Genomic DNA, 12,783 nt, shown 5'->3' on the forward strand with positions numbered 1-12,783 from the left:
ATCCTTATTTTAGTGAGAGTTTCTTGAGAAGAAATCCAGCCAGCGTTGTCTTTTTTTACTGTTTGTCCCATTTCAACAGTTGTTTTGTAAAATAAGCCATCCCTACTATTAAACATGTATTACTGGTTAGATAGTTTCTAGTAAATGATCAGAACATACCAGCCCTGCTGTGAAAATTTCACCACATGCAGGGAAATCATGTGGCTTCTTTAATGGGAGGGAAAAATCATCATTCCATTGCAGGAGTGGAATTTATTATGAAGCTAAGATGCAGGAAGCAAAGTTGGAACTGGAGTGATTCCAAACAGGAGTTCTAGCAGGGCTCTTTTCTGACTGTTAACGTGAGTACAGAAAGCTGAACTGTTTGGGTTTTATTGTTTTAGCATGTTTTATACCATAATCATATTTACAGGAACAGAAATGTGTGACAGGGCACAAAGCTGAGTGCTAAAACTTACTAGAGCTTTTATGATTATCAGGCAAATGTAATTAGATAAACATATTCTGTACATACTGGTTGCTGAGATCTGTTTTTGGTTTCAAACAAACCTGGTTTGTTTGCTAAATCTACCCTTCATAGTGCACTGTAATATTTTGACAGAATTCATCTATTTATTGATCATATTTGTGTCCTCACATGTAGGAAGTCTGAGATTAAAGCTTTGCTTTGCACACAAGCTTGGCCTCCTCTACGTTATGTCTTCATTCATTCATCTGCTAGGAGGAACTCAGTGACCAAAATGGCAATAAGCAAAATATGCATAGAATGGAGCCTAATCATATGGCATCAGATCAGTAGGGCAGGGTACAATGTGCAAAAAAACAGGCAAAAGCTGGAACTTTTTTCACATTGTACCCCCTGTCCCACCATTAGCAGCAACAGGCACTGGTCTGAAGTGCAAAGACCTGTGTTTTATGGATGAATACAACACTGTTTGCAGCCAGTGCATTGCAGTCTGATAGGAAAATCAAAACCTGCACAATCGACAATTGAACTGACTCAGTCTGTCGGCAGCCTTTACTTGGCATGCTTGGCCAACTTTAGTGCCATTTAATGACATTTGTAAAAAAAAAACAGAAAAGTGTGGAATTGTCACAGAAATTCAATTTACACAAAATTTTATGCTGCAGCATGCTGTGAAAAAATTCACACACTTTTTAATGTCTGGGATTATTTTTTGGATAAAATAAGTAAGAAATGTATATATATAAATTCGTTTGTGTAAAAATTTCTGTAAAAGACAGTGTTGCTGGAAATCTTGAATTAAAAATTTGCATTAGTACAACAGGAATGGGATCCCTTATCTGGAAACCCGTTATACACAAAGTTCTGAATTACGGAAAGGCCATCTCCCATAGACTCCATTATAAGCAAATAATTCTAATTTTTAAAAATGATTTCCTTTTTCTCTGTAATAATAAAACCTTGTAATTGATCCCAAGTAATATATAATTAATCCTTATTGGTGGCAAAACAATCCTATTGGGTTAATATAATATTTATATGATTTTCAGCAGACTTAAGTTAAGGAGATCCAAATTATGGAACGATCCCTTATCCAGAAAAACCCAGGTCCTGAGCATTCTGAATAATAGGTCCCATACCTGTACTAGTTTTCAATTTTATATATTTTTCAACATCCTTTGATTTCAATGGACTTCCAGAGATGATGCTGCCACAAACAATACATTACACACAAGGAAATCCCAGCATTATTTATCACAGTTTTTTCTGTACAAGGTTTTTACAGTACCATTTAGGTGACGATTCTGTTCTGCAACTTTATATCTATTGTCCTTAGCAGTGCCGAATCGATTTTTTTATACATTCAGTTCCCTGTATAAAATCAGTTTTTTGTAAAAATAGTTCCACTGATGTCAATGGATTTTGCCAAGTCCAGAGTTATGTAAAATAATGGCATAAAAATAGGCAGTGTTCTGGTGTTGTCACTTTTATAAAAAAAGGCACAAGGGAGTGTTTACATACAGAATTGATTGAAGAGAATTTGTTACAAATATGTTTAAAAGAAGGTGATTGATAGTGGTGTATTTGTGCCCTGTACTTGCATGAATTAGCTGGTGTGAGCTGCTGGCAAGAAAAAAAGTCAAAATATGACTTAGTCTTTAAACTTCCATTCATGTTTTTATGTTTGTGAATCCACTTTACCTATTAACAATTCCCTGAAGTTTAAAGCACAAGTCTGATCCATATATCAGTTCTGCAGTTAGGCACTGAATCAAGAAACCGCAAGATACAAATTTGCTTTGAAGGGATAAATTCCCCGGTTCCTCATGGACTTCTGTGAAGAGGAACTCAATACATATTAGTTGAGTTTCCAAGTGGGATAGAATTTTCAGCACACCTCCTCTTTATTATGTGGGAATCGTTAGCCTGTGTAGGCTCATCTGTTGCTGTATTAAACTGCAAAAAGCGAGAAAACAAGTTGCTGCAGGTCTCTGAGCAATAAAGGTAACTATTTTATAATTCCAACTCTTTACTGTTTGATTGTTCTGACAGCCTTTGCTTTCACTGTATGTGTTAACTTTTTCAGGTAGGCGGGTGTAGGGAAAAATGATAATCCAATAAGAGCAGAGTCTGTACACACCATTCTGATGAAAGTCTGATCTACTGATAGCTGTTAATACTGGCAGCTGGTGGAGAAAAAGTGGCAGTGAACTGTCTATTTTAATGTTGCAATAAGTTTATTTTATCAGTGCAGTGCTTTATGGAGCTGGTGTGACTACTTAAAAAATTGTACTCCAATTACGCCTGCCAGGGAGAGCAGATGGAGAACCAAAACTGAAACATGTCTGCACATGATATCTGCAGGAAGCTGATCTCACAATGTCCGTAAAGAAATGCATTTCCCCATTTGCATGAGGCTCTCTGAGCTAATGCAACCTACCATTGAAGTCCTGGAGAAACACCCTCAAGACTGCCAAATCATCCCTGTGCCCCCTGTTCAGCCGGGCAAAGTGGTGCAGCTGACAAATTCCTGCTGTAGCTGGTAGGCAGACTGAGGCATGTGTTTATAGAGGGTCATACCACTATATGAGCATCTCAACATCTTAACTGGAAAAGACTTTTATAGGGTTAAACAAAAAACGAATATGGAATGTCTTTAAAATTCTGCTTAACAAATATACCTATACACATAGAAATTGATGCAGTATTGCACAGATGATTACAGATTACTAAGCAATATTGGCTTTGATCATAAAATTTATAGTTGGATAGAAAACAGGCTAAAGCATAGATTACAAAGAGTGATGGTAAATTGACCAGTGTTGTTAGTGGAATACCGCAGGGGTCTCTTTGGCCCTTTGATTTTTAATTTGTTTATATATGACCTTGAGATTGACATTGTACTTATTTACTCTTTTTTGCCAATGATACTAAACTGTTTAAAACTATGAGTTGATTGAGAAGGATGTGGGAGTTTTTGTGGATAACAGACTGTGGAACTCCAGGCAGCGCTGGTGTCTTCTAACATTAATAAAGTCCTGTCTTGCATAAAAAAGGCATTGGCTTGAATGTAATCATAATTTTGCCTGATTCCTGGTAATGCCTCAGCTTGAGCATGCAGTGCAGTTCATCACATTTTACACAGAGGTGTGAGCAAGATCATCAGTTGCAGATTGCACAGAAGCAAATGCAAAGAACTAGGGAGTCAGAAAGCATACACATTTTATAATAGAGTAAGCAGCCCAGATTAGCCATTTTACTAAAAAAATCATAAAATGCATCTTGTACAGTTACATCAAATCTAAATGATTGAACCTGAAGGACTTTTCTGCCCTAAGCTGCAAGCAATATCATCTTAGTAACTACATTTTAATCAAAGACATACAAAACAAATACTGCATGCAGTTGTAGTTACATAGCCAGCTGAACTCAATTCTATTCAGTAATGCAATGTGGTTTTATACATGTAGAATCTCTCACTAAACCAAAACGTGCATCAGATCTGCGTGTTTAATGCTATTATTCTCAGGTTTATTGCTGGAAGGTGCTAGACCCTTACTGAAGGTTATTTATCCATATTGGAATCTGATGCCCATGCTGAAATTTATTGACTAATGCCTGATTGGCAATGTTGCTCTATGCCTTCCTCTCAAGTAAAATTTTGAACATGATTGACTTGTATCTATTTTCAACCTTATCTACCATAGCATGTTATAAAAAGAGCACTAAAGATAATATAAACATATATATTGATACATATAGCCCTGTGCCTCTTGCACAAGAAAACAAAGCCTTGTGCAGAATGTGCAAAAAATATTCATAGAGTCAAATATTCCAAACAAGCCAACCGTGCCCCCTGCTTGGTCTATTTTACTTTTATTTTATTTTTTTGGAGGAATATAATGTTATATTACATTCCATGAAATGCTGACTCAAAGGAAATTGTGAAAACGAGTCATTGTTATCTGTAAGAGAAATTTCCGGTTGTTTATCTTGCATATAGATCGTTGTCTCAAAGTATGCAAATTGAATTTTATTTACTCTTATCCGTTGCTACTCGATGGCTGCAAATGAAGGTGCTGTCAGACCTTTTCTTTCTAAACTGACTAGCACAGTATCAGATTAAGTTTGGATGGAAACAATATTCATTTTGCTTTTACAAAAGGAAGATGTAACCAGCAACTCCTGAACCATCTGACAACTGAAAAAGGTCTTGTTTGTTTAACTGATTTATTATTGTTTTTTTGCCTTTCACAATACAAGGGTAGTAAAGTCACCGTATTTACCATCCTTGTATTATGCTTCTCCTAACTCTTTTTTCCCTGTATTTGTCCTTCCTTTTTTTGCTTTATTTACTCACTACTTTTTCTGGGTTTTGGTTTGTAAATCCTTTCTGTAACTGTTTTTAACTTTTCTGATGTGATTCTTCTGTATACAGCTTTTGGGCATATTACTTTTCATATAAATGTTAGTTAGCTGGCACACCAGGAAAAATTAATCAAAAAAAGTAACTTATTTTATTTAGATTTTATTTTATATATATATATATATATATATATATATATATATATAAAATTAAAAATTGTGTTAATCACAGCAATTAATCAGATGCTGATTGGAGTTGCTTACACGTACTTGCATATATATAAGGAGGGTGCCAAGTTTAAGAGAGTTTCTAAACTTTTATTTTATTGTTCACATTTATAGTAGGATTTCAGACCATAACAAGGGAATATCCCCTGTTGGCTTCAATTCAGCATCCAGTCACAGGAAAGGTCTTTCTGTGAGATTGAAACTCAAATAAACTTTTAGAAAATCAGGGATATCTTTAGAACTCCCTTTGCACACTCCATTTGCATTTGCAAATTAAATTACTTCTCTGGAACCTAAAATGTTGATTATAGTCTGGAATTACCTTTAAAGATATCTGTTCAGTTTTGGAAAAGATAGAGATTAGTGATGAGCAAATCTGTCCCATTTAAAAATTACGAAACTGTGAAAAAAATTGCGAAATGGTGAAAAATTAGCAAAACACATTTTCATGCGCAAGACATTTTTTTTCAGTGTATTTTTGCATCTGCTTTGTGAAAAAATGCAGAATGAGGAAATTCATCGCGAATCCATGCCTGGCGAAAAATGTTGCTCATCACTAATAGAGATATTTAGCCATACCAAGTGGTACGTTGAAGAGAGGTAGCTTATTAATCCCTGGCTAAGAAATTGGTTTAGGGAGGAGCACTCTCTATACCTCCTTATACCAACCTAAGCTGGTTGTTCTGTCAGCTACAGACTCTTTTATGCGGATGGGCTTCACCTTGCAGATGTTTTGGGGGAAAGAATTGCTAGAAGGTTGAAACAGATTTTAAAGTAGGCTTGAGGAGGAGTGAGCAATTCTGTGAAACGTAGGTTACGTGAGGATCTGGGCATATCATTTAAGGAGGATTTAATCATTATCATTTAAGTCATATTTAAATAATTTACAAGTTGGTACCAGTATTAATTGTACTATATGTTTACACACACACAAAGCTTGGCTGGTAAAAATGGAAAACTCAAAGTAGTGGCACCGTATGGGAAATATTATTTCATTGGAAGGAGTGAGCAGTGGGTAATTCTATAAAGGTAAATTGCACAAGGATCTGGGCATAATAGGTGAAAAGCTGGTGCCAGTAATAAATAAATGCTTACAAATACAAGAAATGTAGCTGATAAAAAGGAGGAACTGAAAGTAACATTACTGGTTGAGAAATATTATATTACTGGTATTGTTGAAAAAGGCCGTATGGCACGTATTACTGAGCAGTAAATATAGAAGGCTATAGCTTTTACCAGAGGGACAAAGGGAATATAAGAGAGGGAGGTATGGCTGTATGTTAAGCATGGTTTAAAACTCATGGCAAGTTCAAGTCACAGATTGTTAAGGATCCAATCAAAAATGCTGTACTGGATCTAGGGATCTGTACCAATCTAGAACATATAACTAATGTGCAACAAAAACCTGGGTAATAGTTACCATAATTTTACCTCATTATGCACTGGGTCATCAAAGAGTATGAATTGCAGGAAAACAAATATTAGCTAAAAAATGTAATTACAGATGCAAGAGAATTCATTGACTAGGGTCCCTTTTCCCTACTTCATTTAGGCTTTCACTCCCTTAGGGCACAATCAGCTTACTGGGGCCTTATGCTCTAGGCTCCCCAGCATATTCATACCCATGTGCTCCCACCCCTTATATCACCTGGGCACGTGGGAACGCGTCCCACCCTAGGGCATAGGCCAAACCTGGTACTTCCTGAGTCAGTAGGAGAAATAAATCTTTGGTGTCCTATAAGCACATTAAGGTATACAGTCCTGATTATCAACAGTAAGAATACCTGCTAATTTAGCAACAAATGCATTGTACAAGAGTAACATTTTGGTGCTAGAGAGCAACTCATGCAGGTCTGAATTTTGCATTTTCATGATTCACAGTCTAAAACGTCAGCTTAGATGGGAACATGCTACAATGGTTAGCATTGCTCAGGGATTCTTATTGCTGTCTCAGTAAACCTTATATTGAAATGTCATTTTAGATATTATCATCTGTTAATTATATAGTGCTGACGCATTTCCATGGAATCTTATCGGGATTGTTTATCATTCACATCAGTCCCTGCCCTGGTGGAGCTTGCAATCAAAGATATGAAAAAGTTACTCTATGCCTTTGACGAATTCTCCCTCCCCAAATCATTCTCAGAAGCAACCATTGTAGTCATCCCCAAACCCGGAAAAGATCCAACCCTGTGTTCTTCATACAGGCCAATTTCTTTACTCAATATAGAGATCAAAATCCTCGCAAAAATCCTAGCAAAACGCCTAGCCAAAGTAATATCCACACTAGTAGAACCAGATCAAACTGGATTCATGCCAGCAAAATCCACAAGCTTTAACTTTAGGAGATTATTCCTCAATCTGCAACTACCTCATGAAAATAAGGGGTCCAGATTAGTAGTATCTCTGGATACAGCCAAAGCTTTTGATTCTATTGAATGGCCCTATCTTTGGGAGGTAATCGCTAGAATGGGGTTTGGTCCCTCTTTTGCCAAGTGGCTTAAGCTGATGTATAGTGAACCCAAAGCAGCTGTCAAAGTAAACGGAATTCTATCTACCCCATTCCAACTCACCAGAGGTACCCGCCAAGGATGCCCCCTCTCCCCACTACTTTTCGCCCTAGCGATCGAACCCATGGAAATCCAGATTAGACACTCCCAGCAAATTAAAGGACTCATATACAAAACTGTTGAAGAGAAAATTTCTCTATATGCAGATGACACCCTGTTATATCTAGCAGACCCCAATGGCTCATTCCAAGCAGTACTACACATAATCAAGTCCTTTGGTACATTCTCAGGCCTACAGATCAATTGGGAAAAATCTATAATCTTTCCCCTTGATGGCCAAATCCCAACAATGACTAATAAAGCTTCAAATACTTGGGAATAACGGTTCATAAAGAACCAGCACAATTCCTTGAACATAACTTACGCCCACTATACAACAAATTCTCAGAGACTCTCAAACACTGGACAAAACTACCACTCAAACTAATAGGAAGAATCAATATATGCAAAATGATCTTCCTACCGAAATTCCTATACCAATTCAGTAACACTCCATGTCCTATACCCAAAAGCTTTTTAGTAGAAATAAACTGAACCCAATCTGCATTCATCTGGGGTAACAAATCTCCAACGCTTTCTAGACACACACTGAATGCCCCGCAAGAACAACTAGGACTAGCATCCCCTAACTACGAGCTCTACTATCTAGCTTCCCAGTGTGCCCATGTCGCTAACTGGAAAGTGTTTGACCCCGAAAACCCAGCCTCGATTTTAGAAGCCCTTTACTTCACCTCAATAGAAAGTATACACAATGCCCTATATAGAACAAGGAAGGATATTAGCCCACTACTCCCAGTTTCAGATGCCACCAAAAAAGCATGGGACTCCATGACCCTATTAACCAACAAAACAGGAATAATATCACCTGACGCCCCACTATGGGGAAACAGTAACCTACCGCAATTCGCTTCTTTCCCAGAAGCAGGATCCTGGGCTAAACTTGGGGTAAAGTGTATTGACCACTTATATACAAAAGGAGAACTACACACCCTACCTCTTCTGCAGCAAATTATCCCCCGACCCGGCTTGTCAGACCTTAGATACGAACAGATTACACACCTATGTGGCGCACAGTTCCAACAACCACCAAATACACCACACATAGAACTAGAACTGCTGACAGCTCAGACAAAAAAAACCAAACTACTCTCAAACTCCTACAAAATCCTGATCGCTAAAAGATATGACCCAAGACCAAGAGTCAAGCTTAAATGGGAAACCTCTGGGGTACACCTAGACCCCGAGGACTGGGACGAGGTCATTAGCAACTTATACCAGCCCCTAATAAGTACAAGGGACAAGCTTATACAATTTAAAATTATACACCAGACCTATCTCACCCCGCAAAAGCTGCACGTCATGGGGAAAACCGACTCAGCGAACTGTCCAAGATGCAAAGCATATATGGCTAACTTTATGCCCCGTAATACAAAAGTTTTGGCACAAAGTCACAAAATTTATGGGTACTGAACTGAACCTCCCCCAAATATTCAATCCAGCTACCTGCATACTGGGCCTCCTAGACTCACTGGTACACAGAAGAAACTCTAAATTACTAATGAGACTGCTACTATTTTACGCTAAAAAAACCATCGCCCATCACCTCCAACACTCCGCAGATGGATTACCCTGGTCAACTCACAATTGGACCTATACAAGCTTACCTATCTTGCCAGAGGATGCCTGGCGAAGTTTGAAAACATTTGGTCTACTTGGACTGATTCACCAGCTACAATAATGTATCAACCGTTACTCTCCAACCCTCTCTCTCTTTCCCTTCTTTCTTTCCTCTCCCCTTTCCCATTTCCATTGTTGTTGTAAAACTCAATAAAAATCAACCTTTAAAAAAAAAAAAAAAAAAAGATATGAAAAAGTTTAGCTCAACCACTTTGGTAAACTATTTTGCCTATTAAGGTTTAAACCTGCGTTCCCTGGATTTGAACTAAGGGACAAAATACTACCCACTAAGGCTATGCAGACACTTAGAAAGCATACCCACCCTCCCCAACAATAGATGGGAATACTACAATGCGCGCCTATAATATACAGGCGGACAGCATTAAACCCATTTTTGATGATGTGTACTAAAAAACATAACTATGCTGTTTATGGTTGGACCGGAACCAATCCGGCCAAAATACAAAATTGTTATATGACAGAAATAGTAAATACGATAGATATATATGTATATAGTTCTTGGCACAAATCCTTCTTTTTTCTTAGGTGGCTATCTCGCTGTGGCAATCTTCAAATTGTAAGTTGGTACAAATGCATGTGGTATAGTAACACTCACCTTGATATGTATGATGGCGGATAATTTGAAAATTGTGTCCCTCAATGTGAATGGCTTGAACACTCCTGAAAAAAGGAAACAGATAGTTAACATTATGAAAAAACAAAAGGGTGATATAGTTATTATGCAAGAAACACATTTTAGAAAAGAAGCTCCCCCAATGCATAAATTGGGCACCTATACACAATGGTTCTACAGCAACAACCCCATGCAGAAAACAAAAGGAGTAGCCATAGCCATTAAAAATACAATTGATTTTAAAGTACAGGCAATACTAGCAGACCAGAATGGGAGATATTTAGTAATTAAAGGCCTACTATATCATACTCTATACACCATAGGAAGTGTGTATGTACCCAATGTAAAGCAAGGAAAATTCTTTACGCAATTTACTAACAAACTGGTTAATTTTGCGGAAGGGGTTACAGTATTAGGAGGAGACCTGAACTTAGCCCTTAACCCAATGTTAGATACATCCAAAGGTATAGCCAGCTCCCCCATCCAAACTAGGAAAGAGGTGAATAGAAAGTTGCAAACACTTAGATTAATAGACTCCTGGAGATTCCTTAACCCCTCTTCTAAGGAATACTCTTTCTACTCTTATGCCCAGAATGGATACTCACGAATTGATTATATATTTATCTCCCAACACCACCTCCAACAACTCCGACAAGCTAATATTAGCAATATCATGTGGTCAGACCACGCAGCAACATCTGTAACTATTCAAATTATAAACAAACCTAAGCACGTATGGAATTGGAGGTTAAATGATAATTTACTAAAAGACTCTGACTGTAAAACAGAAATCCAGTCTACCATAGATGAATATAAAAACAACGTAATAGCAGACCCCTCAACCCACCAAAGCAAATGGTTAGCCCTCAAATGCTTACTTAGGGGAATTTTAATTAAACATGGCACACGACTTAAAAAACAAAGACAAAGTAACATAGAAAACCTTATTACAGAGATTAAGCAATTGGAAGAGCAACAACAGCAAAACCTAGAAAGTGAAACTCTAAAGACCCTAACTAATAAAAGACTTGAGTTGAAACAATATTTGAACACCCAGACAAAATTCGCAATGTCTAGGCTAAAACAAAAATATTATGAATATGGAAACAAGTCAGGGAAACTGTTAGCTAGAGCTTTAAAAGATAAGCAAATAAATCTACACATACACAAAATTAAAAATAAAAAAGATGAAATGCAAGTTATCCCCGACAAAATAGCATTAGCCTTTAAAAATTACTATGAAGGCCTATACAATTTACCACAAAAAAACAACAAAAACACATTGCAGACCAAGATTAAGGAATACATAGCGAAATATCCTCTTCCTAAATTAGAAGCCACTACTTTAGAGAACCTCTGTATACCCTTCCAAACCCAAGAAATAATATTGGCTATAAAACAGACACAACCTCATAAGGCCCCTGGACCAGACGGCTACACAAACCAGTTTTACAAACAATATGCTACATCCATTACCCCTCTCTTCCTAGGCTTTATTAATGAAATAGACCAAAACCACCCGTTAAACAAAGAATTTCTAGCAGCTCATATTTCAGTAATTCACAAACCAGGCAAGGACCCTACTTGCTGTAGCAGCTATAGACCGATATCTCTACGCAATACAGATCTCAAAATATACACAAAAATTATAGCTACAAGACTTAGCCATCTACTCCCTACTTTGATACATAGGGACCAAGTAGGCTTCGTAAAGGGAAGAGAGGGAAAGGAAAACACGATGAAAATCTTACATCTAATTGTTATAGCTCAAAAACAACACATACCTTCTCTGCTCCTCTCAACAGATGCAGAGAAGGCATTTGATAGAGTCAATTGGTCATTTTTGAAACATATGCTAGAAGGAATGGGCCTAACCAACACCTTTAGAGACAAAATAATGGCAGTCTATTCTAAACCCACAGCTCAAATTAAAATAAATGGTATCCAGTCAGATCCTTTTTGTATAAGCAATGGGACAAGACAAGGTTGTCCGCTGTCCCCGTTACTGTATGTTTTGTGTATGGAACATCTGCTAATAGCAATTAGAGCAAATCCAGATGTTAAGGGATTGACAGTTGGAACACATGAGTATAAAGCTGCGGTATTTGCAGACGATCTAATGATGTTTGTGACAAACCCATATATTTCTATGCCTAACATTATGAAAGAGATTCAAACATATGGAGAAATTTCGAATTACAAGATTAATATGTCTAAATCAGAAGCACTGTCAGTATTTATGCCTAAACAAATGGGGGAACTACTGAAAACAAATTTTCCGTTCAAATGGCAAAAAGATAAGATTAAATATTTGGGAATATTTATACCACAAAACCTAAGCAACATATACTTATACAATTATAAACCCTTACTTTTTACAATAGAGGGACTGCTTCAAAGATGGGACCTCCAACACTTTACATGGACAGGAAGGATAAGTATAATTAAAATGTCGGTACTACCTAAGATCCTATACCATTTTCAATCACTCCCTATTCATCTCCCCAAAAGCTTTTTCCAAACAGTGGATTCATTAATCAGTAGATTTATATGGTGCAAGAAACATCCCAGACTGAGGAAAACTATCCTATATATGCCCAAAAGCGCAGGAGGACTAAGTCTCCCAGACACTACATCATACTACCAAGCTACTTTACTGACCAAACTAACGGACCACTCACAAACTATGGTCAATAAACAATGGAAAACACTAGAGAATTACTGGACAACATTACCAACACAAAATATCCTCTGGAACAGAGACCCACATATTAAGCTATACGCAGGCAACAACCCTCAGATACAAGCTCAAGTAAAGTTCTGGAAAATCCTTAACTCTGCTC

The 12,783-nt window shown here is 37.3% G+C and overlaps 1 protein-coding gene across 2 annotated transcripts in view; it reads left to right on the forward strand.

The window, feature by feature from the left end:
- The first annotated feature begins 242 nt into the window (after window positions 1-242).
- Window positions 243-12,783, forward strand: part of LOC101731565 (granulocyte-macrophage colony-stimulating factor receptor subunit alpha) — a 66,337-nt gene continuing 53,796 nt past the window's right edge. The window contains exon 1 of one of the 2 annotated variants that reach the window (XM_018091468.2): window positions 243-341. The gene's annotated coding sequence lies outside the window, so the exon portion shown is untranslated. Of the gene's footprint in view, window positions 342-2,173; window positions 2,471-12,783 lie in introns of those variants that run through there. The other variant, XM_018091467.2, reaches the window with a different exon arrangement.

Source organism: Xenopus tropicalis, chromosome 2 (assembly GCF_000004195.4).
Source record: "Xenopus tropicalis strain Nigerian chromosome 2, UCB_Xtro_10.0, whole genome shotgun sequence".
NCBI lineage: Eukaryota > Metazoa > Chordata > Amphibia > Anura > Pipidae > Xenopus > Xenopus tropicalis.